Genomic DNA, 26,575 nt, shown 5'->3' on the forward strand with positions numbered 1-26,575 from the left:
TGCCAAGGGGGGTGAATACTTTCGCAAGCCACTGTGCTATTTACCTGTGAGTAAATTTCTGAAATGGAGAATGGATTAAACTATTTACTCATTTAATAACCAGATCATACAAACTTACTATGCTGGATTCTGGATGCACAATCGAACATGCTGCTAAATGCTGCCAGCACACCCACAAGCAAGCCACTCTGGGCTTCCTGAGCGGCACACAGCAATTTCCCACGTAATGTATCGAGGGAATTAGTCACAGATTTTTTTTTAAACCTATTTTTAAAACCTATTATGAAGTGCGTTTTGTAGCATAAAATGCGAATTTGATATTTTTTGACTGATGTTGTGATTGTCTGTTTTTTCGTATCTGCAAAGTAGTTCAAACGGCGTCACTTCCACTTTAAACGTTAGGTCACCGGTTACTTTGTGTGCCAAATGTGAAATGTTTTTTTTTTCGCAATAGGAGGTAATAGTCATACATTTCAATTGGGAAATGCTTAATGTTTATGTTTTTGGATTCTTATGATTGGGACCTTCTGGCTTATTATGTATGAGTTTATGGACTGCTTATTGTTTCACATCATACTGTGTGTGACTGCTGTCTTTCCATCGGCCCTATGCGATGGTGTAGTGGTGCCTGGAAGTTACCAAATGACCCGCCCAGCGAAGCAAAGGCACCCTGTGTGGAAAATCCTGTTTTCCAATAGAATTTGCTGATTTTCACTCTCAAAATCAGACCTTTTTTTTATATAAAAAAAGATACAGAATTTGATTGTCTAAGGCCACAACAATACTTAAACCACATCAATCTGATTGGGTGGGCCTGTCAGGGCCTGGCTCCCCAGTGGGTGGGCCTTGTCCACCCAGGCCCCGGCTCCCCAGTGGGTGGGCCTTGTCCACCCAGGCCCCATCCATGTGTATGCCCCTGACGCAAACCGTGCATGATGACAATTGTGCAACACAAATAGCCTAGCAACCAACACTACAGACTAAATATTTTCAATATCTGGTTTGCATACCCATTGTTGCCATAGTTAGCATTTACTGGTAGACAAGTGCACAACTGTCACACACTGAAGGCCTATAGGTTATCTACTGTATGGACCTGTCACACACTGAAGACCTATAGGTTCACCACTGTACTCACCTGTCACACACTGAAGACCTATAGGTTCACCACTGTACTAACCTGTCACACACTGAAGGCCTGTAGGTTCACCACTGTACTGACCTGTCACACACTGAAGACCTATAGGTTTACCACTGTACTAACCTGTCACACACTGAAGGCCTATAGGTTCACCACTGTACTAACCTGTCACACACTGAAGGCCTATAGGTTCACCACTGTACTAACCTGTCACACACTGAAGGCCTATAGGTTCACCACTGTCACACACTGAAGGCCTATAGGTTCACCACTATACTAACCTGTCACACACTGAAGGCCTATAGGTTCACCACTGTACTAACCTGTCACACACTGAAGGCCTATAGGTTCACCACTGTACTAACCTGTCACACTGAAGGCCTATAGGTTCACCACTGTACTAGCCTGTCACACACTGAAGGCCTATAGGTTCACCACTGTACTAACCTGTCACACACTGAAGGCCTATAGGTTCACCACTGTCACACACTGAAGGCCTATAGGTTCACCACTGTACTAACCTGTCACACACTGAAGGCCTATAGGTTCACCACTGTACTAGCCTGTCACACACTGAAGGCCTATAGGTTCACCACTGTACTAACCTGTCACACACTGAAGGCCTATAGGTTCACCATTGTACTCACCTGTCACACACTGAATGCCTATAGGTTCACCACTGTACTAACCTGTCACACACTGAAGGCCTATAGGTTCACTGTACTAACCTGTCACACACTGAAGGCCTATAGGTTCACCACTGTACTAACCTGTCACACACTGAAGACCTATAGGTTCACTGTACTAACCTGTCACACACTGAAGGCCTATAGGTTCACCATTGTACTCACCTGTCACACACTGAAGGCCTATAGGTTCACCACTGTACTCACCTGTCACACACTGAAGGCCTATAGGTTCACCATTGTACTCACCTGTCACACACTGAAGGCCTATAGGTTCACCATTGTACTCACCTGTCACACACTGAAGGCCTATAGGTTCACCACTGTACTAACCTGTCACACACTGAAGACCTATAGGTTCACTGTACTAACCTGTCACACACTGAAGGCCTATAGGTTCACCACTGTACTCACCTGTCACACACTGAAGGCCTATAGGTTCACCACTGTACTCACCTGTCACACACTGAAGACCTATAGGTTCACCACTGTACTAAACTGTCACACACTGAATACCTATAGGTTCACCACTGTACTAACCTGTCACACACTGAAGGCCTATAGGTTCTCCACTGTATGGACTTGTCACACACTGAAGACCTATAGGTTCTCTACTGTATGGACCTGTCACACACTGAAGACCTATAGGATCTCTACTGTACTGACCTGTCACACACTGAATACCTATAGGATCTCTACTGTATGGTCCTGTCACACACTGAAGACCTATAGGTTCTCTACTGTATGGACCTGTCACACACTGAAGACCTATAGGTTCTCTACTGTATGGACCTGTCACACACTGAAGACCTATAGGTTCTCTACTGTACTGACCTGTCACACACTGAATACCTATAGGATCTCTACTGTACTGACCTGTCACACACTGAATACCTATAGGATCTCTACTGTATGGTCCTGTCACACACTGAAGACCTATAGGTTCTCTACTGTATGGACCTGTCACACACTGAAGACCTATAGGTTCTCTACTGTATGGTCCTGTCACACACTGAATACCTATAGGATCTCCACTGTATGGACCTGTCACACACTGAAGACCTATAGGATCTCCACTGTATGGACCTGTCACACACTGAAGACCTATAGGATCTCCACTGTATGGACCTGTCACACACTGAAGACCTATAGGATCTCCACTGTATGGACCTGTCACACACTGAATACCTATAGGATCTCCACTGTATGGACCTGTCACACACTGAAGACCTATAGGATCTCCACTGTATGGACCTGTCACACACTGAAGACCTATAGGATCTCCACTGTATGGACCTGTCACACACTGAAGACCTATAGGATCTCCACTGTATGGACCTGTCACACACTGAAGGCCTATAGGTTCTCCACTGCACAGACATGTCTATAATAGATAAGGCTCTTAAAATACTAATGTTTCAAGAAAGGACTGTATATATTTGGCCTGGCAAAGCAGTTTTATGCGCTGACAGAATGGAAGCTGATAATTATTTGTTTTTTACTCGGCTGGTGTCTGGTAAGTCCTCACTGTCCGAGACCTAGTCAAGATGAAGTACAAATGTATCCGACACCGGTACATTTGCACATTGGTGTTGGATACATTTGTACTCGGTCTTGACCGAGTCTTGAGTACTACAAGTCTACCAACACTGGGTTTAAGGATTCAAAACAGTTGTCTGAAAGTGTCTCAAAACAGGATGATTGTACATCACATGTAGACAATGCTTTTAAACTTGGATTACTGTTGAAATGAAGCTTTGGGGCTCAGTTAGAAACAGGGGTGTGTATTCCTTCATGGATGTCAAGGGAAGCCAGGCTTCCCCAAAAAAATGGTCCAGTAAAAAAAATCTAAAAGTACCTTTCCTCTCTGTGCTTCATTCATTTCCCTTCAATTCGCAAGATGCTGAATGTATCTCACTGGAGAAAGCACATGAGTGAGAGAAACAGGGCCCCTATGTCTCTGTATGTGAAGACCATCTACAGTGCATTCGGAAAGTATTCAGACCCCTTGACTTTTTCCACATGTTGTTATTTCACAGCCTTTTTCTAAAATGGATCAAATGGTTGTTTCCCCCATCACCAATCTACACGCAAAATCTACAAACTTTTTTATTACTTTTTTGCAAATGTATAAAAAAAATCTGAAATATCACATTTATGTAAGTATTCAGACCCTTTACTCAGTACTTAAATTCAGCACCTTTGGCAGCGATTACAGCCTTGAATCTTTTTGGGTATGACCTTATAAGCTTGGCACAACCTGTATTTGGAGAGTTTCTCCCATTATTCTCTGCACTACAACACAAACTCTGTCAGGTTGGATGGTGAGAGTTGGTGCACAGCTATTTTCATGTCTATCCAGAGATGTTTGATCGGGTTCAAGTCCGGGCTCTGGCTGACCCACTCAAGGACATTCAGAGACTTGTCCTGAAGCCGCTCCTGTGTTGCATTGGCTGTGTGCTTAGGGTCGTTGTCCAGTCAGGTCCTGAGCTCCTCTGGAGCAGGTTTTAATCAATGATCTCTCCAAGTGGGATGTTTTACTGAGGAGTGGCTTCAGTCTTGCCACTCTACCATAAAGGCCTGATTGGTGGAGTGCTGCAGAGATGGTTTTTCTTCTTGAAGGTTCTCCCATGTCCACAGAGAAACTCTGGAGCTCTGTCAGAGTGACCTTGGGTTCTTGGTCACCCCCATGACCAAGACCCTTCTCCCCCGATTGCTCAGTTTGGCTGGGCGGCCAGCTCTAGGAAAAGTCTTGGTGGTTCCACTGTGTTCTTAGGGACCTTCAATGCTGCAGAAATGTTTTGTTACCCTTCCCCAGATATGTGCCTTGAAACAATCCTGTGTCGGCGCTCTACGGACAATTCCTTCGACTTCATGGCTTGGCTTTCCAAATCATGTCCAATTAATTGATTTTACCACAGGTGGACTCCAATCAAGTTGTAGAAACATCTCAAGATGCACTTGAGCTCAATTTCGAGTCTCATAGCAAAGGGTCTGAATACTTATTATTTTTAATAGATTTGCAAAAATGTCTAAAAACCTGTTTTCATCTAGTCATTCCGGGGTATTGTGTGTGTGTGTGTGTGTGTGTGTGTGTGTGTGTGTGTGTGTGTGTGTGTGTGTGTGTGTGTGTGTGTGTGTGTGTGTGTGTGTGTGTGTGTGTGTGTGTGTGGAGTGATGTTTTTTTAAATGTTTTATCCATTTTAGAATGAGGCAGTAATGTAACACAATGTGGAAAAAGGAAAGGAGTATGAATACTTTCCGAATGCACTGTAGGTTTATATTCCAGCACTCTCACACAGAAAACCCCCAAAGGCAAAAAGCTTCCTCAGCAGAGATTCTATAAAGGTAAATAAATAAATAACAAATCATTCAGGACTATATTTGATGCCGCACAGTGGAGGCTCCTCAGAGGAGGAAGGGGAGGACCATCCTCCTCAGTGAATTTCATGAAAATCCTCTTCAGATAAAACTATACTAAATATATTAATTTCACCAAATAATTGATTAAAAGACACTGTTATGCAATAAAGGTGTACAGTAGCCTCTGCAGCACTCTGTAGGGTAGCACCATGGTATAGCCGGAAGACAGCTGGCTTCTGTCATTCTCTAGGTACATTGACTTCAATACAAAAACCTAGTAGACTCATGGTTCTCACTCCCTTCCATAGACTTAAACAGTAATTATGACAATTTCCGGAGGACTTCCTACAACCTTGGAGCATGAACTGACATGTGGGCCACCTATTCCACGGATCAGAGAATTAATCTAATACAGAAAGCATAAGCTACAGCTAGCTAACACTGCAGTGCATAACATGTAGTTGACTCGGAGAGAGAGAAAGACAATAGTTGAACAGTTTTGAAGAAACTATTTGAGATATTTTTCTTTGTTTTACATACAGTGGGGAGAACAAGTATTTGATACACTGCCAATTTTGCAGGTTTTCTTACTTACAATTCATGTAGAGGTCTGTAATTTATCATAGGTACACTTCAACTGTGAGAGACCTAATCTAAAACAAAAATCCAGAAAATCACATTGTATGATTTTTAAGTAATTAATTTGCATTTTATTGCATGACGTAAGTATTTGATCACCGACCAATCAGTAAGAATTCCGGCTCTCACAGACCTGTTCGTTTTTCTTTAAGAAGCCCTCCTGTTCACCACTCATTACCTGTATTAACTGCACCTGTTTGAACTTGTTACCTGTATAAAAGACACCTGTCCACAAACTCAATCAAACAGACTCCAACTTCTCCACAATGGCCAAGACCAGAGAGCTGTGAAAGGACATCAGGGATACAATTGTAGACCTGCACAAGGCTGGGATGGGTTACAGGACAATAGGCAAGCAGCTTGGTGAGAAGGCAACAACTGTTGGCGCAATTATTAGAAAATGGAAGAAGTTCAAGATGACGGTCAATCACCCTCGGTCTGGGGCTCCATGCAAGATCTCACCTTGTGGGGCATCAATGATCATGAGGAAGGTGAGGGATCCGGCCAGAACTACATGGCAGGACCTGGTCAATGACCTGAAGAGAGCTGGGACCACAGTCTCAAAGAAAACAATTAGTAACATACTACGCCGTAATGGATTAAAATCCTGCAGCGCACGCAAGGTCCCCCTGCTCAAACCAGCGCATGTCCACGCACGTCTGAAGTTTGCCAATGACCATCTGGATGATCCAGAGGAGGAATGGGAGAAGGTCATGTTGTCTGATGAGACAAAAATAGAGCTTTTTGGTCTAAACTCCACTTGCCGTGTTTGGAGGAAGAAGAAGGATGAGTACAACCCCAAGAACACCATCCCAACCGCGTAGCATGGAGGTGGAAACATCATTCTTTGGGGATGCTTTTCTGCAAAGGGGACAGGACGACTGCACCGTATTGAGGGGAGGATGGATGGGGCCATGTATCACTAGATCTTGGCCAACAACCTCCTTCCCTCAGTAAGAGCATTGAAGATGGGTCGTGGCTGGGATTCCAGCATGACAACAACCCGAAACACACAGCCAGTCTCCAGACCTGAACCCAATAGAAAATCTTTGAAGGGAGCTGAAAGTCCGTATTGCCCAGCGACAGCCCCGAAACCTGAAGGATCTGGAGAAGGTCTGTATGGAGGAGTGGGACAAAATCCCTGCTGCAGTGTGTGCAAACCTGGTCATGAACTACAGGAAACGTATGATCTCTGTAATTGCAAACAAAGGTTTCTGAACCAAATATTAAGTTCTGCTTTTCTGATGTATCAAATACTTATGTCATGCAATAAAATGCAAATGAATTACTTAAATATCATACAATGTGATTTTCTGGATTTTTGTTTTAGATTCCGTCCGACCTCTACATGCTTTGTAAGTAGGAAAACCTGCAAAATCGGCAGTGTATCAAATACTTGTTCTCCCCACTGTATCTAACTTAGACTACTCAAATAGAGAGGGATGCTATGTTAGCTAGCTGGCTATGACTATTCAACATTAGAACGTTCAAGGCAATCTTTTGGTTTTATTAATTTAATGCCACGATGCCCGCCGGTGTAACTGCTAAACTGCTTTCAGGTAGATGCAGGCAAGAGTGTGCAAGGCAGTATTGAATGGAGGTACCTGTGCACCGACCTGTACACCTACATTGTCAACTTTAATTCATAGCTAGGTTGTAGCCACCTCATGATGGAGGTGATACAGGGAGTATCATGTAGTAGTCTCAACCTATACATGTTACATTGAGTCGGGTGAATGGAATATGAATGATGTTCATCCAACATGCTGTAATAGAAATAAGGCCATGCTCAAAGAAATGATCATCCTCCCTCATCTTAAACAGCAACGACCGCCACTGGTGCAGCATCACCCAACCTCACCCCATCCCACTCACACCCCAATATATTCGTCTGCCCCTCTTTCCCATAAGTGTGGAAAAGTCTGTTCACAACTAGGCTACTTGTGATTCCCTCCCTTCCTCCCTAATCTCTGTCTCTCCCTGTCCCTCCCTGTGATCAAATATGATCTGAATGCCATTTATCCTAAAGTGGCATAAAGGATGGCAGCGTGGCGGAAGAGAGCAGCCACTAAATTATTTTCTGACTACAGGGGCCAGGCGGGGGATGCCGAGGAAGGACAAAGTGACAAGCTTAAATTGAGGCACAAGAAATAATTAAATATTTCAGGAAGGTCAGGGGGAGCAGCTGCTTTCTACATGGGATTGTGTGTGTGTGTGTGTGTGTGGATGTGATGACTGAGGTTTTATGTTTGGTTGTTCCTATAGTTCCATTCGGACTGACATTCTGTGCAGAGAGCAACACAGAGGAGAACATAGGCAGGGTGATGCAGAGGGAGGGGAGGGTAAGATTGAGAGGCAGAGTTAGAGAGGGGCAGGGAGATAGGGGAGGAGAGACAGAGGATGGAATGGAGAGGCAAGGTAAGGCTGAAGACTTAAAGACCTGAACTTTCATCTCTCTCCTCTCTTTGCCTCTCTCTTTCTCTATTCAATTCAATTCAATTAAAATGGCTTTACTGGCATGGGAAACGCATGTTTACTTTGCCAAAGCAAATGACATGGATAATGAACAAAAGGGAATTAAACAATAAACAATAGTGGTGCGGTAGGTAGCCTAGTGGTTAGAGCGTTGGGCCAGTAACCAACGCTAGTTCGAATCCCTGAGCTGGTAGGTATAAATCTGTCATTCTGCCCCTGAACAAGGCAGTTAACCCACTGTCCCTAGGCCATCATTATAAATAAGAATTTGCTCTTGACTGACTTGCCTAGTTAAATAAAGGTAAAGAAATGTACAGTATGTACATTACACCCACAAACATTCCATAGGAATACTTTTCAAATGTCATATTATAGCTAAATGCAGTGATGTAACGATGTGCAAATAGTTAAAGTACAAAGGGGAAAATAAATAAACATACATATGGGTTGTATTTACGATTGTGTTTGTTCTTCACTGGTCATCCTTTTCTTGTGGAAAAAGGTCACAAATCTTGCTTTTGTGATGGCACAATGTGGTATTTCACCCAATATATATGGGAGTTGATCAGAATTGGATTTGTTTTCGAATTACGTGTGTAATCTGAAATCAATTATGTTTCTCTAATATGGTCATACATTTGACAGGAGGTTAGAAAGTGCAGCTCAGTTTCCACCTCATTTTGTGGGCAGTGTGCACATACTGTAGCCTGTCTTCTCTTGAGAGCCAGGTCTGCCTTTGGCAGCCTCTCTCAATTGCAAGGCTAAAGCATAGCCTTCCTCTCTCAATAGCAAGGCTATGCTTTACATAGTCAAAACTTTCCTTAATTTTGGGTCAGCCACAGTGGTCAGGTGCCACAGTTTAGGTCCAAATAGCATTCTAGTTTGCTCTGTTTTTTTTTTATTTTTTATCATTCTTTCCAATGTCAAATAATGATATTTTTGTTTTCTCGTGATTTGGTTTGTGTCTAATTGTGTTGCTGCCCCGGGGCTCTGTGGGGTCTGTTCATGTTTATGAACAGAGCCCCATAACCGGCTCTCTCTGGGCAGTGTTAATAGTGATGATGTGATTGGTTTCATAAGCACTTTAACCTGGTGTAAAATACTTGCATGCATGTGTGGGTATAAAGGGGTCTGAGTCATAGCGATAGTGTGTGGTAGGTACACCCCTCCAATTCTACACTTCTCTGCCTCTGTTCTTTCTATACCCACTGTGTACGTGGTCCGTATTTATATGGCTGTAGCAGGGTAAGCCCATGCGTGACTGGGTTATGTTGTGGGTGTCTGGTTTCGCAGTGAACAGATAAGGCTTCTCACCCACTTCTAACCAGACTATAAGTTACCTGTGTTCCTTGGTTATTACATTAGAGCGACGAGACAGATATTTCACCGGATGGTAGTGAGAGGAAGCCCAGTGGCCGTTAGTGGAGAAGATGGAAAGAGGGGGATTTTGTCTGACATTCTGAAAATGTTGTCATCAATGTTTATTTTTTATTTATTTTTATTTTAACCTTTGTTTAACTAGGCAAGTCAGTTATGTCATGACTCTCCTGTGACGATCTGAAGGATCAGGTTACAGCGTGTCCGCTCTACAGCGTGCTCTCTCGTAGAGGGGGAGAGCGGGAAGTCTGCCGTTTTATGACGGCCATTTTAAATGCGCTGCCTCTATGCTCTGTAGTGTTTGAGATTGGAATGTAAAACTGTGGAACACCGAGAGACCCTTGCACATCAAAAGTTGCAATATTTAAACCGTATTTATATTTTTGAGAATGGGAGTGGTCCGCGGACACTCCTGTCAAAGTTGTTTCATTTGGTGACCTCATGAAAGGCAGGAGAACCATATTACTGTATCTCTGTTTCTTTGTGTACACTGTTTAATTATCAGATTTACATCTAGATGTTGGATAAAATGAATGAGTAAATATGAAACTATTTGTGAAAAGATGTAATGTGATGTTAGACTTCTAAATGAGTGTATGTATTTTTATATAAAGTTTAACTAGTCAATGGCCACGCCCCCGCGAGGCCATGGAATCGGCCATTTTACCAAAGTGCTTCCTACAAAATGTACATTAGGTCAGAGAACGCCGGGACAGGGTCCCCACATTGGAATGGATACAATTCTATAGGCCATTAGGCCAGAAAATTTGGAGCTGACGCTATATGTTGAAGTGGTTAATAACACAACTCTATAGGCCCAGGAGACCAGAGGGTGTGTAGTATTGACTACACGGCTGGAAATGGTTCAACTCTGAGACTATCGATCACTACAGAATAAGATCAAATCTTAGACGTATAATTACTGGTCTGCAGCTGGAAATTACGTAAGTCTAGTACGACCGCGGGAAGCATCTATTCTATGCGACGACCATCTGTATGCCTGATGTATCCATTACGACAGACACTGTTCTTCACTGGTCACTATCCAGAATTTCTGAGAAAGCGACAACTACGAAAGACATTGACTCTCTGATGAATTGACTCTCCAGCAGACAAACCGGCGATTCCAACAGAGAAGACAACATACAGGCTTAAATATATACATTGCAATTATTTTTGAATGAATGGCCGTTCATGTGCAAATGATTAGCATTTCAATTAATATAATTATCAACTGTATGTAGTGAATCCATTTTGTCTTTCCTGCTTTTTATCTGTCCCCACCCCTTTCCATTGTCTACCAGGCCATCTTACCGGTATAGCCCACTAGTGACTTATCAATGTATTTTGTTAGTAACCAATAACTATGTTGTTTGTTTATGTATTTCTGTGATTTGATTAGTTAGTTTGTAAATAAATAATTAAGCCAATTTGTATATTGCTGACTCATTATGGATACTAGGGTTTGTGCAGATATCCAAGGGTAATGAGAACTGATGAGGTAATGATGATACATTAATACAAGACTGTACTCGATAAGATTAAAATTTCTGAAGAGTCGATTCGGGAAAAAGAGACTCTATAAACATTTTCCCATGGTCCCCCGACTTCCTAGTTAATCAAAGTTTACATGATTAGTTTAATCACATAATAATAATTACACATAGAGAATTTATTTGATTAAAAAAAAGTCTTAACATTCAATGAGTCACAGACTCGACAGTTAAGAACAAATTCTTATTTACAATGACGGCCTACTGGGGAACTGCCTTGTGTAGAACAGATTTTTACCTTGTCAGCGCAGGGATTTGATGCAGCAACCTTTTGGTTACTGGCCCAGCGCTCTAACCACTAGGCTACCTGCCACACCAATCAATGAAACATTTGATCTTAATACTTTTTTTTAATAATAGAATTTCTGTTCCCAAAACTAGAATCTCTTTACCCTGTTTTTTTTACCCTTAACCTATGTTTTTTTTTATTATTGCGTTGTTTAGAATGAGTGCAAAGGCGAATTGAGTTATTGCACACTCGCACTTCAGAGTAGGCGTTCCCTAACGGGAATATGCAAATGTGTGCTAGAATGCGCCAATAGGATCTCGCTAGCTAGTGCTTGGTGATGCCCACCTCCTTGCTTGTTCTGCCCACTATGACTCATTTGTTCCCATTTGAAACGATGTGCTGTGGTCTATCTTGGTTAAGTTATAAAGAATCTTTGCCTTGTTACAGGGGAGGGCCTCCAGAGAACAGACACACTCACTCACTCACTCACTCGCTGGTGGAGGTGAAAGGAAGCTTAATTTGAAGCCAGTTCGACTATCTTAAAGTAAATAGCTTGTGCTGGGACGCACACTAAAAAGATCAAAGAAAGAAAGGGGGAAACAAAATAATGATAGGGAGAGGGAGAAGGAAACATGGCAGATGGGCAGCAGGTAGCCTAGCGATTTGAAGCGTTGGGCCAGTAACTGAAAGGTTATGCTGAAAAATCTGTCAGTGCCCTTGAACAATGCACTAGAACCCTAATCGCTCCAGGGTCGCCATTGATAATGGCAGACCCTGTGAACCCACTCTCCCAGGGTCTCCGGGGGAGTTAGGATGTGCAAAAAAAACAAATTTCCAATTCACACACGCGTATAATAATATATAATAATATATATAGTATAATACACACACTTGTACACTTGAAATAGGACAAATATAAGCACCCACACACGCACTATCAATGTTATCCATAAATAATGCAAACTGTATTTTGCCGACGCTCCTAAATTCAGCGCCCCGAGCGGACTGTGTGTGGACGAGTCAGAGCCCGCCAGGCTATGTGTTTGTTTCTTTGTGTCTGTTTTGTCTCTGTATATTCTATGCCTGCCTGTGTGTGTGCTTCTTTGAGTGTTTGTTTGTGTGTGAGTGCGTGAGATTGCTGTCTTTGAAGACATTTTAGCCTAATGCAATTCCATCTCAGTGGAGGGAGGGGGTGACTTCAAGCTAATTCTCTGGTAAATGTCAAACCCATGTGCTTTGAATACATGTTTACATCATAGAGTGTTTGCGTGTGTGCACGTGTGGTTAACATTGCTGTGTGACCAACAGGAACTCCCCTTTGAAATGTTATGGACAAACAGTTAACATTTAACTGTTAAGTTTAGGCATTCATTCCAGCGGGTTAGGGCTAAGGTTTTCGGATAGGATTAACACACACACACCCACACACTGGAAGCACAAGGTGCTGGGATTCAGTCAGGTTGTGTGTGTGTGTGTGTGTGTGTGTGTGTGTGTGTGTGTGTGTGTGTGTGTGTGTGTGTGTGTGTGTGTGTGTGTGTGTGTGTGTGTGTGTGAACCCTCCCCTTTTAACACACTCTGATACCTTGACTGTTAGTTTGGTGAAAATCTTACCTATTATTGCCATAGCCATCACACGCAAGTGTGTGTGTTTGTATATGCGTGTGTCTGTCTGTGCATGTGTACTTGCGCTTGTGTGTGTCCCCTAGCCTTTTGTCTGCTGCTGTTCCCTTAGGGGTGCGTTCAGAGGCTAGCATTGATTCACACTTGACACCACATCCAGCTGCATCCACAGAGAGTGGGGTGGATCGGTGACAATGTGTTGAATGCAGCTGTAGTTCTATAGGGTTGCTAAGTTGGACCGAGCTCATTCTGAAAATCCTCTTCAACTTCATCCAGGAAGCACAATGTAGCAACCCTAGATTGCTAGCACACTGGTGTGGTCGTTGTTGCGTCGCTAACTGCATTGACAGTGGGAGATGTGCTGTGGTGTGTGCTAAGCTAAAGAGGTGGCTGTGGGAAATTGCTACTGTTGCGCTGTATGCTAAGCTAATTTAGTTTTGTGCTGCTTTGGGAGCTATGGCTACTGCTGTGCTCTATGCTAAGCTAATGTGCACTATGCTACTTTGGGGAACATGGGTGTAATGGAGTAGAGAGAGATTACTGTTCTACATTAGCTTCATTATCTCTGTGGTCGTTCCTGAAGAGACAACAATTTCGCGTTAGCTTTAAATGGTGTGTTTTGGCTAGTCATGCATGGGATTTTTTGAGGGATACAGACACACTATTAACACACACACAATTGGTCTACACACCAAACTCACTCACCAAACTCACTCACTGCTCACTGCTCTCAAACTTGGCCAAACTATAAATCTCAATTTGAGAGGTTTTATTCTGAATTTGTATATTGGAAACTTAAAAGAAAATGTATCCTTATCTTTGGCCTGTTAACTTATCGTGACTACATCCAAGCTCTCTTGCGCACAAGGAAGTAATGTCATTGAAACAGCAATGTCAGTTTTTCAGTGTTTGCTGATAGCAGTAAAAAGTCATCTTTTTAAATCGCCTTGTTGGAGCCACTCCTCTCCCATTCTCTCTTCTCTCTTTCCCGCTTTTTACTCTTCTTTATCTCTCTGCCCCTGTCTTCCCCTTGTTCTCTCTCTCTTTTTCTCTCTCTCTTTTTCTCTCTCTCTTTTTCTCTCTCTTTTTCTCTCTCTTGTTTTCTCTCTCTCGTTTTCTCTCTCTCTCTCTTTTTTCTCTGATTCTTGCCTCTAATTAACGTGTGTCCGTATGTACAGCCAAGACCCTGCTTGATTGATGATGAGTCAGAGTATCAGGCTTGAATGATTGGACTGCTTGATTAGAGGGCAGTGCTCTCTCTACTATCTCCCTGAGTGTGTTATCTGTGTAATATGTCAAGAGAGGACTGGTCTTCCCTCCCTACCTATGCCCATCTCTCCCTTCACCCCTCCCTCCCCTCCTCTTCTTTCATCTCACTTCACCCCTACTTTCCCCCAGACAGTGTGGCTCTGTTTGGGTTATAGTAGGTTTTCATCCCATTCCCCCTGGTCGTATAGAGCTTTACAACAGCATTTCCATTATGGGCCAATCTGTCCCAGTCATGTCACCATCAGTGGGCTGTTACCACACCAAGCTGCTGTTAACAGGCAAACAATGGCAACACACCAGCTATTAACAGTCAACAGGAGGAGAAGAATAGACAGAGACCTGTGTGTGTGTGTGTGTGTGTGTGTGTGTGTGTGTGTGTGTGTGTGTGTGTGTGTGTGTGTGTGTGTGTGTGTGTGTGTGTGTGTGTGTGTGTGTGTGTGTGTGTGTGTGTGTGTGTGTGTGTGATTGCGTGTGTGATTGCGTGCGTGTGTGTGTGTAGCTCTGGGTGTACCTTTAATGCTTCAGGCCCCTGCTGTCAGTGTCTAGTGTGGAGACAGTTGTGTAGGTGAGTATGTGTCTACTCCGAGTGCAGCAGGGCCCGGGGCCCAAAGGCAGCCATTTCTGGAGCTTTTGACAGAGGTCACGTCCTCCGTTCTCTCTAAGAAGGAGATGGCCATCTGGAAACACAGCAAGGAGGAGAGAAGGATGGGCGAAGGACATAATACATTTATTCTGTTACTTACTCTCTTTGCTCTCGCTTCCATCTTAAAATACCCCCACTCTTTTCAGCCTCCCTCTCAGTCTCTTATAATGTAGTTCCATGTGACTTAGACACTCTCAAACTCTGTAATGAACCCTCATTCACTATGTCTGGGCAACATATTTATTTTTGATTTATTTAACTAGGCACGTCAATTAAGAAATAAATCTTATTTACCATGATGGCCTACCCCGGCCAAACCCTAACCCGGACGACGCTGGGCCAGACGACGCTGTGCGCTGCCCTATGGGACACCCAATCATGGCCGGTTGTGATACAGCCTGGAATGGAACCAGGGCCTGTAGTGACACCTCTAGCACTGAGATGCAGTGCCTTAGACCGCTGCACCACTCGGGAGCCCATGTGATTGAGAGGCTACAGAAAGGGAAGCTTTTGCGAAAACATGGGCGTTCTCTGGCACACTTGCACACACTTGAAAGCGCTGTAAAAAAATATATATATACAATATAACAAATACTAGGATAGATTGATTAAACAAACTCCTGTTGTTGTTGGTACTTTTGATCGACTTCTGTGCTACTTGTCATCCAAATCCCTGAGCATGATTTTATGTTATTTCTCTTCAGCTGTAATGCTCACTGTTTCACTTGTTTCTTTCCAGGTTGAGAGAGGGAGGAGCTCCCTCTTGTATTTCCAGGCTGACCCGTGAGGTCTCTTGGTATTGAGGAGTTGCTTTTCCCATTAAACGGAATTTCAGAGAGCGAACCTGGTGAGTAACCAATGGGAATTCTGGAAGGGCGTGTGCCTGCATGCCTGTGTGTGTGCGAGTGAATGTGCGTTTCAAACTGTAGCCTGCGAGTCTTCGTATGTTGTGGTACAATCAGCCTCTGTGCAGCAGCGCTAGACGGGTTCTTTCTGCTTAAATCTGTGTTATCCCCTGTCTTGTCACCTGAGATTTGCTATGCAGTCCAATCAGTTTCCTTGGTCTTCTGATTTTGTGTGAGGATAATGTTTCATACACTGATCTTTACAGGAAACCTATTGATCGTAACAGTTTGTTGAGGGCTTCCCTTGAAAAACAGTTTTCCCTACAAGCCAATTCTGTCAAATCGAAAGAATTTGCAAAAAACAATCAGATTCCGACAGAAATATGCCTGAGACGCAAAGAAAATTCAAGGGTAAAATGGTCCGATTAATACTGCCAATGAGAAAATTCAAAACAAATCGGTGACAAATCTCTTTCAAAGACAGTCTAGCAAAAAGAAGCATTATTGCGTTCCTGGTACCCGCTATTCAAAGTGCTCTGAACAAATTAAGGGAATTGTTCACAAACATTGGCAAATTCTAAGATTCGATGACAGTATCGGTAATGTGTTTACGGACCCTTCCTTGGTTGTATTCTCGCGGGGCAGAAATTTCAGACATCAATTGGTAAACTCTGATCCCCCCCAAAAAAATATCCCTGCACAACTTTTATTTGCGCCTCTACCGGATGGAAACTACAATGGCTAATGGCTGCGTTCCAATGCAATGGCACTTACAAATGTAGGTCATTCGAACAATAATAGGAAATAGGAAAACAGATCCCAATAAAAGGTGTTATCACGTGCTCCACTAAGGAAGTTATTTGTCTTATAACTTGTCCTTGTGGTGTAAATTATGTGGGTAAAAAGAAGCACAACTTAAAAGTGCAAATCCCAGAGCAACATATTTATCCCAAATCTTTAATTTAAAGACCCTTGCTCCCTTCGGTCTCAACTTTGACTTTGCTCTGAAGCCATTCTTGTGATTGTTGTGATTTTGCTATTTCTTTTTCTAGTGTTCTACTCTGCTAGCCAACACCTCGTCTAAACAGGTGTTCTACTCCGCTAGCCAGCACCTCGTCTAAACAGGTGTTCTATTCTGCTAGCCAGCACCTCGTCTAAACAGGTGTTCTACTCTGCTAGCCAGCACCTCGTCTAAACAGGTGTTCTACTCCGCTAGCCAGCACCTCGTCTAAACAGGTGTTCTACTCCGCTAGCCAGCACCTCGTCTAAACAGGTGTTCTACTCTGCTAGCCAGCACCTCGTCTAAACAGGTGTTCTACTCTGCTAGCCAGCACCTCGTCTAAACAGGTGTTCTACTCTGCTAGCCAGCACCTCGTCTAAACAGGTGTTCTACTCCGCTAGCCAGCACCTCGTCTAAACAGGTGTTCTACTCTGCTAGCCAGCACCTCGTCTAAACAGGTGTTCTACTCCGCTAGCCAGCACCTCGTCTAAACAGGTGTTCTACTCCGCTAGCCAGCACCTCGTCTAAACAGGTGTTCTACTCTGCTAGCCAGCACCTTGTCTAAACAGGTGTTCTACTCCGCTAGCCAGCACCTCGTCTAAACAGGTGTTCTACTCCGCTAGCCAGCACCTCGTCTAAACAGGTGTTCTACTCCGCTAGCCAGCACCTCGTCTAAACAGGTGTTCTACTCCGCTAGCCAGCACCTCGTCTAAACATGTGTGCGCTTCTTTCGCCTCCAGGTCCCCTATCTGTCAGCCTGCTGTCTGCCTGGCCTCCATTGCTTTGATCCAAGCACACTTAACATGGTTTGGCTTTATATTTGTCCTCATTAAACATTTAAAACACAATCTATATTCACAGCCAGATGTGGTGATGTGTGGGTAACTTTGTGTGTGTGTGTGTGTGTGTGTGTGTGTGAGAGTGATGAAGTCCCCGCAGTTATATCCAGGGGCCAGGTGCATTTCGGGTCATGAAATATTGTGTGGATGAAGGGCGGGTTGAATAAAGAGAGAACAATAAATGTATCATTCATGTGCTATTTATATTTATAGGCTATATTGAGGCTTTTCTTTCATTATTTTGGGCTATCTGGCATCATTAATGCGTAAGCTTTAGGGCCTACTTAACAGCCTCTACCCCCAAGTCATAAGACTGCTGAACAGTTAATCAAATGGCAACTCTGACTATTTACATTGCCCCACCCCTTGTTTTTTACACTGCTGCTACTCGCTGTTTATTATCTATGCATAGTCACTTTACCCCTACCTAACCCCACACATTGACTCGGTACTGGTGCCCATTTTATTTTTTTTACTTTAGTTTCAATTTGATTTTTCACGTCCTCTGCATCCATTTTGCTGTCATGTGTTACGGTGTTCAGAGTTTGATATAACCAATGTATTGATGTGATTATGATATGCTATATGTCAGCCCCTATTGTGCCCTATTTGGACTGGATTAGTTTTACTGGGGGAGGTCGGGTAATGTAATTATATGCAAAGAGCACAAAACCGAATTTTAGTCCCGTCTGAATCTGCCATGGCAGTCATTTTTACATGGCAGGAGAGTAACAATTCCAGCCAGAATAACCTACTGTTTTTTGGCTATCTACTAGTCCCGTGCGAATCGACGTCCCTGTGTTTTGAGAGAAATGTCTGACTTTGACAGGTGTTGATTGCGCATAAGCTACAGTATAAATGAATAGCCTACATGTGGCCTATCAACTTTCCCAGTGAATGCTTTTGTTAATATGTTTTGTGCGTATGAATCGAATATTTAGGCTGTTTAATGCAACCCTTGATGTTAATAGATCGCAAAGCAGCATTCAACTGACCTAAAAGTTTGGAAATTATCATTTAACTTTCTCGACCATAACCGTTAACTTCTTCGAGATAGGGGGCGATCTCTTTTAATTTTTGGATAAAAAACGTTCCCGTTTTAAACAAGATATTTTGTCACGAAAAGATGCTCGACTATACATGTAATTGACAGCTTTGGAAAGAAAAAACTCTGACGTTTCCAAAACTGCAAAGATATTATCTGTGACTGCCCCAGAACTAATGATACAGGCGAAACCAAGATTACATTTCATACAGGAAATGGTCCAGATTTTGAATGCCCTGTGTTCCAATGTCTCCTTATATGGCTGTGAATGCGCCAGGAATGAGCCTGCACTTTCTGTCCTTTCCCCAAGGTGTCTGCAGCATTGTGAAGTATTTGTAGGCATATCATTGGATCATTGACCATAAGAGACTACATTTACCAGGTGTCCGCCTGGTGTCCTCCGTCTAAATGATTGCGTAATCTCCAGGTCCATGCATGTTCCATTTTCTTCAGAAGAGAAACCAAACTGCCACGAATGATTTATCGTCGATAGATATGTGAAAAACACCTTGAGGATTGATTCTAAACAACGTTTGCCATGTTTCTGTCGATATTATGGAGTTAATTTGGAAAAATGTTTGCGTTGTAATGACTTATTTTTCGGGTTTTTTCTTACCCAAACGTGATGAACAAAATGGAGCGATTTGTCCTACACAAATAATATTTTTGGAAAAACTGAACATTTGCTATCTAACTGAGAGTCTCCTCATTGAAAACATCTGAAGTTCTTCAAAGGTAAATGATTTTATTTGAATGCTTTTCTTGTTTTTGTGAAAATGTTGCATGCTGAATGCTAGGCTTAATGCTATGTTAGGCTATCAATACTCTTACGCATATTTTGAAAATCTGAGATGACAGTGTTGTTAACAAAAGGCTAAGCTTGAGAGCAAATATATTCATTTCATTTGCGATTTTCATGAATAGGGAACATGGCGTTATGGTAATGAGCTTGAGGCTATAAATAGGATCCCGGATACGGGATTGCTCGTCGCAACAGGTTAAACAGTGTTTAATTCACATCTGAAGGCTGGGGGCATTTAGGACGTACTGCGGATCACTAAAATATCCTAATGATTATGATCACACTCCCTCAATGAAATATTATGGCGACACTTAGAAACTTGGGTACCAAGTTCGAGTCATCAGTGTGGCCCTGAACATGTTGAAATACTGTATCTTCGTGCCTAGAATAAAAACCTCCAGGCTTCCGTCGCAATTTATATAAAAAAAAATAATAATAATAATTTCAGGGGGCAGTTTAGAATAAACTAATCCCGTCCGAATCGTCCCCAGGAATAATGGACATTCTGGAGTAATAATTACATAGTCAACATTCTCTAGTAATACTAGTCCCGTGTGAATAGGTCTTTGGTCAAGTGCAGTGCAATGCATACATGTGGCAAGTAAAGGGAGCAGATGTTGAGGGAATAGGGAATGTTTTTCCTAAACAAATGAGGGCTTTCGGTGACAGAACTTTTCAGTCAGAAATGGCTGTGCTTATGGTGCAGCTTCAGCAACACGGGACAGCGCAATAAAGACTGATGTTCTGTGGTGGTCGTTGCAGCAGGGAGGAGAGGGAGACACAGTTACTCGCTGTCTTTATTTTTTAATTACACAGTGCAGCAAGTCTGAGCCTGGCCCGGCACAATCAAATCAATTGCTGTTCGGACTCCCCCAAGCAATTTGTCTGTCTTAATTATTTAATCAAAGAGTGTGCTTAAAGCATCAGACCAGCTCAGTGAATATAGTTGATTCGATTAAAACACATAGGATGTGTCAATATATGGAAAAATCATGTTTAAAAATGTTGACTCATTGATTGGTCGAAGGAACAGACGACTCTTGGTCGACTAAGATATATTTTAGTCGGGGACAACCCTAGGGAGCATGCATATGTGGGTGGGTGCATGTGTTCATCCTTTGTTCAACACAGTCTCTCCCGTTCGTGCTGTGTGACAGGCTAAATCCTGTGAGACTCATATAAGGTCTCTGACAGGGCATTGGATCATAATGAAATTGATGTAAAAGGTGTAAAATAGGTGTAAAAATTCACACTGATATGTGGGTGGTGGGGATTTGATGTGGTTCACAGGCTCTCATAGGCCCTTAACTCTACTAAACGCACGCACGCACGCACGCCCGCCCGCACGCCCGCACGCACGCACGCACACACACACACACACACACACACACACACACACACACACACACACACACACACACACACACACACACACACACACACACACACACACACACACACACACACACACAGCATCCCACTGGTCCTCTCCTCACAGGAGCCAGACACATCATTGCAGAGCTGACCGGTTAGGCACAATACCTCTCTCGCCCTGACCCCTACCTCTTGACCTCAGACCCCTGACCAGTGAAAGTGGAAGGCGCTTATTGTCTTTACCACTGCCTGACTGGCTCTCCCATAGGGCTTAGAGGGTCAGGTGGTGTTCTGACTAAACACTTTGCACACAGGGGAGGGTAGAGTATCTCACAATATATCAGAGCCTGCTGTGCTGTGTGCTTATGGTCAGTGCCATGCAGTGGGGGTTGTGTATAGGCCTCACTCAATCTAAACAAACAGTTAGCATTTATCCCTGTCAATAACCACTGGTGGACTCACACGCAGGACAATTTAAAACGTCCACCCCACTGCCTCCCATCTCCATCCCTATAACACTCCTGCCCCCCACCATCCCTAAAACATATACACCGAGTGCAGAAGACATTAGGAACACCTGCTCTTTCCACGATATATAGACTGACCAGGTGAATGGTAGAAGGGGCACCGGTTTGAGAGTGTCAAGAACTGCTGGGTTTTTCACACTCGACAGTTTCCCACTCGGTGTATATATTTTAGGGATGGTGGGGGGCAGGAGTGTTGTCTCGGGAGAGGCAAAGGTTGAGAGCTGTGCATCCTACGAAACACTACCCAGCAACGCCACACTGTTTCTTGACACAACGCTCACATAACCCAGTCACACCAATGTGTCAGAGGAAACACCGTACACCTGGCGATCGTGTCAGCATGCATGTGCCCGGCCCGCCACAGGAGTCGCTAGAGCATGATGGGACAAGGAAATCCCGGCCGACCAAACCCTCCCTTAACCTGGATGACGCTGGGCCAATTGCGCGCCACACCATGGCTCTCTCGGTCGCGGCAGAGCTTGGACTCGAACCAGGATCTCTAATGGCACTGTAATGCAGTGCCTTAGACCACTGCACCACTCAGGAGGCCACTAACCTTTATTGTTTAAAGAACTTAGGAAAGAGATCAGTGTGGGTCTTTTTCACTATGTAATCATGGAATTGGGTTGTTCAATGACAGACATTTATTTGTTTAAAATCAATCACATTTTATGGATTCATTTCAGAGAGACAAATAATCATGTTTTAAAAAACATGCTATATATCCACCTCACTCTCAATAAATAAGTAGTACTGCTAAGTTTTACAGTGAAATGTAACAAATAACGACATTTTCAATAAAGAACTGTACAAATGATACAATTGTGACATCAAGGTGCATTTATTTTTTGAAAAAATAGTATGTATAACATTTACATTTGACATTATAGTGATTTTGTCACACCCTGATCTGTTTCACCTGTCCTTGTGATTGTCTCCACCCCCCTCCAGGTGTCTCCCATCGTCCCCATTATCCCCTGTGTATTTATACCTTTGTTCGCTGTTTGTCCGTTGCCACTTCATCTTGTTTGTCAAGTCAACCAGCGTCGTTGTTCTCGGCTCCTGCCTTTCCCAGTCTCTCCTTTTTCCTCACCCTCCTGGTTTTGACCCTTGCCTGTTTTGACTCTGAGCCCGCCTGCCCCTGACACTGAGCCTGCCTGCCCCTGACACTGAGCCTGCCTGCCCCTAACACTGAGTCTGCCTGCCGACCTGTACCTTTGCCCCACCTCTGGATTGCTGACCCCTGCCTGCCCTAACCATGAGCCTGCCTGCCGTCCGGTACCGTTGCCCCTCCTCTGGTTTTACTGACCCCTGCCTACCTTGACCTGTCTATTGCCTGCCCCCTGTTGGAATACTAAACCATTGTCAATTTGACGTGCCTGCATCTGGGTCTTACCTTGAATTCTTGATACATTTAGCAGATGTTTTTAGCCAGAGTAATTTACAGTTGCATTCATCTTAAGATCGCTAGGTGAGACAACCACATGTCACAGTCAAACATACAGGATACGAACATCCCATTCCAACTTAACAATGGATATATACCGTAAAAGAAGATAAACAATTTTGATACACATCTAAAATCTATGAATCTGTCACGTTCTGACCTTTATTTCCTGTGTTTTGTATTTAGTTAGTATGGTCAGGGCGTGAGTTGGGTGGGCAGTCTATGTTTGTTTTTCTATGTTTTGGGTATGTTTTGGGTATTTCTATGTTTCGGCCTAGTATGGTTCTCAATCAGAGGCAGGTGTCATTAGTTGTCTTTGATTGAGAATCATACTTAGGTAGCCTGGGTTTCACTGTGTGTTTGTGGGTGATTGTTCCTGTCTCTGTCTTTGCACCAGATAGGACTGTTTTGAGTTTTCACATTTCTTGTTTTTTGTAGTCAGTTGTTCATGTGTACCTTAACGTATTAAAAAGAACCATGGACAATTACCACGCCGCGTATTGGTCCTCTGATCCGTTTCGCCTCTCCTCTTCGGAAGAAGAGGAGGAAATTCATTACAGAATCAAACAATAAGCAATCATATCTGATGAAAAAACACAAATGTGAAAAATTGGTTGACATTGCGTTTTGGAAATAAACTCTTCATATTGAAAGAGAAAAAAATAGGGAAGAGATTAACAGAGAGGAGATGTGATTCATACAGGCTCATAATGGAAGTCTCTCCTATCCCTGAAGTAAGCATCCTCATCCCTTCCTCACCACCCCTCTCTACACTTCTGCTGTCCTCATTGTCTCTCTTCCCCTCTTTCCGTCTGTTACACTTCTCCCTCCCCTCTCACCATCTCTAAACCTACCTCGACCCATTCTCCTCCCTCTCTCCTCTTCTCCCCTTCTGATTGCCCTTACCCCCTTCATCTTGTCCATCTTATCCACTCCTCCTCTCTTCCACCTCTCATCCACTACTCTTTCAGAGAGATAAATGCCTCTCATCTTCTGCTTTGGAAGGTAAGAAATGGAGCTTCTACTCCACTGGGGAAATAAGCTATACCCCATCCTTTATCATCCTTCTCTCCACTGCACTCCACACCTCTCATCCCCCCCATAAACAGTCCCTCTTTCTTCTCCCTTTTCCCATAAGGCCTACTGTCACACTTCCATCTCTCTTTCGCTCTCGCTCTCGCTCTCTCCCTCTCCCTCTCTATTCCTCTATTTTTCTCTCTCAGATGAGAAACCCTCACAGTTTACTCTCTCATACATGGAGATGTTCTCTGATATTACATGTTCTTTATGTTCATGATCTCGGTTTCTAGCGATTAATTTATTTTCTTTGAGTGCCGGCCAGCTTTGGATGATTAACTACCAAGTTAAGTTAATGATGTTGTTGTTTTTTGAAGGCACTAAGTCACAGGTGGCTACCTCGTGAAGCTGGTTAAGAGAATGCAAAGAGTTTGCAAAGCTGTAATCAAGGCAAAAGCTGGCTATTTGAAGAATCTCAAGTATGAAATACATTTTGATTTGTTTAACACTTTTTTCATAGTTTTGGTGTCTTCACTATTATTTTAAATAGTAAAAATAAAGAAAAACCCTTGAATGAGTGGGTGTTCTTAAACTTTGACTGGTAGTGTATATGTACACTGCCATTCAAAAGTTTGGGGTCACTTAGAAATGTCCTTGTTTTTGAAAGAAAAGCATTTTTTTTGTCCATTTAAAATCAAATTGATCAGAAATACAGCGTAGACATCGTTAAAACCTGTTAAGCCTACCCCTTACTTTTTCGAACATTCTGTAAAAAATCACGCAACATTTCAGCGTCCTGCTACTCATGCCAGGAATATAGTATATGCATATGATTAGTATGTGTGGATAGAAAACACTCTGACGTTTCTAAAACTGGTTAAATCACGGCTGTGACTATAACATAACGTGTGTTTCATCGAAAAGCGGAACAAAAACTGATCACCAAAATCTGGAAAATATATCAATGCGCCACTTGCATGTATTGTTTATGGGAAACCAAATTACATGGGGCTGAGATTGCAAGTCCTACAGCTTCCACAGGATGTCGCCAGTCTTGTCAATTGCCTGGGCTTTGTTTCTTGGTCAAACGAGTAAGACAGAGCCCATTCCTTCCGGTCTCGGACAGGATGTTTTGGATGAGAAATTTCCGACCGTGATTTTAAGACGTGGAGCTATTGAATACACATCGCCCCGTGATCAATTTGATAGATTATTAACATTTACTAATACCTAAAGTTGGATTACAAAAGTATTTCGAAGTGTTTTGTGAAAGTTTATCGTCAACTTTTTTTATTAAAAAAAATGACGTTGCGTTTTAAAAACACTGTTTTTTCCTTCATCACACACTCTTCATAGATCGATATTTAGGGTATATATGGACCGATTTAATCGAGAACAAAAGACCCAATAGTGATGTTCATGGGACATCTAGGAGTGCCAACAAAGAAGATTGTCAAAGGTAATGAATGTTTTATATTTTATTTCTGCGTTTTGTTTACGTCCCCTTCAGGTATTTCGGGGTGTTGCATTCTATCAGATAATAGCTTCTCATGCTTTCGCCGAAAAGCATTTTAAAAATCTGACTTGTTGGCTGGATTCACAACGAGTGTAGCTTTAATTCAGTACCCTGCATGTGTGTTTTAATGAACGTTTGAGTTTTAACGAGTGCCATTAGCATTTAGCGTAGGGCATTTGCATTTCCAGATGGCTAGATGGGACGCCTGCGTGTCGGGTGCGCTTAAGAAGTTCATGTAGTAAATGACTATTGTAGTTGGAAAAGGCCAGCATCCCTGAGATGCCTCTTCACTGTTAACCTGTTGCGACGAGCAATCCCGTATCCGGGATCCTATTTATAGCCTCAAGCTCATTACCATAACGCAACGTTAACTATTCATGAAAATCGCAAATGAAATTAAATAAATATATTTGCTCTCAAGCTTAGCCTTTTGTTAACAACACTGTCAACTCAGATTTTCAAAATATGCTTTTGAACCATAGCTAAACAAGCATTTGTGTAAGAGTATTGATAGCCTAGCATAGCATTAAGCCTAGCATTCAGCATGTAACATTTTCACAAAAACAAGAAAAGCATTGAAATAAAATAATTTACCTTTGAAGAACTTCAAATGTTTTCAATGAGGAGACTCAGTTAGATAGCAAATGTTCAGTTTTTCCAAAACTATTATTTGTGTAGGACAAATCGCTCCGTTTTGTTCATCACGTTTGGCTATGAAAAGAACCTGTATCCAGGAGTGTAATTATCGCCGCAAGCTCATTAGCATAACGCAACGTTAACTATTCATGAAAATCGCAAATGAAATTAAATAAATATATTAGCTCTCAAGCTTAGCCTTTTGTTAACAGCACTGTCATCTCAGATTTTCAAAATATGCTTTTGAACCATAGCTAAACAAGCATTTGTGTAAGAGTATTGATAGCCTAGCATAGCATTAAGCTTACCCAAACGTGATGAACAAAACGGAGCGATTTGTCCTACACAAATAATATTTTTGGAAAAACTGAACATTTGCTATCTAACTAAGAGTCTCCTCATTGAAAACATCTGAAGTTCTTCAAAGGAAAAGTATTTTATTTGAATGTTTTTCTTGTTTTTGTGAAAATGTTGCATGCTGAATGCTCCGAAAATTAAGTCATTACAACTCAAACTTTTTTTCCAAATTAAC

At 42.7% G+C, this 26,575-nt stretch overlaps 1 protein-coding gene and 1 long non-coding RNA gene across 4 annotated transcripts in view; one reads left to right on the top strand and one right to left on the bottom strand.

Annotated features, from left to right (window-relative positions):
- The window catches only part of LOC118402930 (xylosyl- and glucuronyltransferase LARGE2s), a 179,516-nt gene that overhangs the window by 98,659 nt on the left and 54,282 nt on the right, over positions 1-26,575 (top strand). For both annotated transcript variants that reach the window (XM_035801305.2, XM_035801315.2), the window contains one exon: positions 15,735-15,842. The gene's annotated coding sequence lies outside the window, so the exon portion shown is untranslated. The remainder of the gene's footprint in view (positions 1-15,734; positions 15,843-26,575) is intronic.
- Positions 1,231-2,190, bottom strand: LOC127911706 (uncharacterized). Of its 2 annotated transcripts, none has more exons than XR_008079009.1 (3): positions 2,119-2,190; positions 1,423-1,506; positions 1,231-1,348 (listed from the first exon to the last, which is right to left on the bottom strand). It is a non-coding gene; the product is annotated as an uncharacterized LOC127911706 (long non-coding RNA). The 2 variants fall into 2 exon arrangements; XR_008079008.1 differs by lacking the exon at positions 2,119-2,190 and adding an exon at positions 1,870-1,941.

This window comes from Oncorhynchus keta, chromosome 2, assembly GCF_023373465.1.
Source record: "Oncorhynchus keta strain PuntledgeMale-10-30-2019 chromosome 2, Oket_V2, whole genome shotgun sequence".
Taxonomy (NCBI): Eukaryota; Metazoa; Chordata; class Actinopteri; order Salmoniformes; family Salmonidae; genus Oncorhynchus; species Oncorhynchus keta.